Consider the following 1,179-nt stretch of genomic DNA (forward strand, 5'->3'; position numbering starts at 1 on the left):
GAACTGAAAGCGGAGAGAGTTTGGGACCCTTGGTTCTCCTCTTCTGTGCAAATGGGGGCCGCCGTGGCCCTGCGCCTTGTCACTCAAAGGTGCTGAGCTTCGCGCGGACACCTGAGCAGGACGCAGGACGGGAAAGGCTGCCCTCAGCGCACCCCGGCTCAGGTAGGGAATGGACTCGCCCGCGCCTCGCGGGCTGCACCTCGGGGCTGCCTGGGGAGAGTTCATTCCCCCCACGGGGGAGCGGCCCCTCGCCGAGGCCAGAAGAACCTACAGCGGCCTCGGGAGCACGGGCCCACAGCGCCCCCTTCCCTCCAGGCCCCTCCCCTGCGAAAGGCACCGATTACGTGGAGGTGTGCCGTCAGGATGGTGACTTTGACGTTCCATCCACGCTTTCCTTCCACACAATTGGAAGCACTTGACAGGATGTTGAATACGGTGGGAAAATATGCAAAGAGCGAGGACCAGGAAGGAAAAAAGATGGCACGCACTTCTTTTGTGTGTGTGTGTGTGTGTGTGTGTTTTAATATTAAAAGATTTAATATTAAAAGATAGTAAAACACAAAAGATTTTTTAAATATTAAAAACCAAAAGAAGTATGTGTAATCTGACTTTGAACATATGTTTTGCCTTATTAATTATTTTTAAAAAGAATCCCTGCCTTTGAGCTGAAGGAAATGTCCCTCTGGGCTTCCCCTCCATCGAGCTTTTGCCGCAGACACATTTTAAGTGTCAGGAACGTGAGGCGCTGAGGGGTGAGGGACTTGCCTGGAACCACCCGGCAAAGGGGAAATCGTGTGTGATGGTGCAGGTGGCCGGGGTGCTGGCATGGGCCACAGCCAAGGGTTTCTAATGAGGAGGCCTTTCCCTCTACTCCACGGAGAAAGGGGGGAGGGAAGGTGTGTTTGAAAAATGCTCCACCTGGAAGATGGGCTGGATCTGAACAAGGCAGGGCTGATTACTAAGGACAGACAGGGGGGCAGAAGTGTGGGAAGAGATCTATGCGACCTGGGGAAGCAAGAGACAAGTTTGAGCCTCAGTTCCCTCGTCTGTAAATTGGGGGAGATGAGCTCCCTGTCTTGAGACAAAAGGGAGTATCGATGCCATAGGGAAGACTAGATACAAAGAGGCCAAGGGACCGGTCAGCAGTACTTCTGTCTTCATTGTCCCCTTTAACAGATG

This window comes from Myotis lucifugus, unplaced genomic scaffold, assembly GCF_000147115.1.
Source record: "Myotis lucifugus unplaced genomic scaffold, Myoluc2.0 scaffold_413, whole genome shotgun sequence".
NCBI classification, from domain to species: Eukaryota; Metazoa; Chordata; class Mammalia; order Chiroptera; family Vespertilionidae; genus Myotis; species Myotis lucifugus.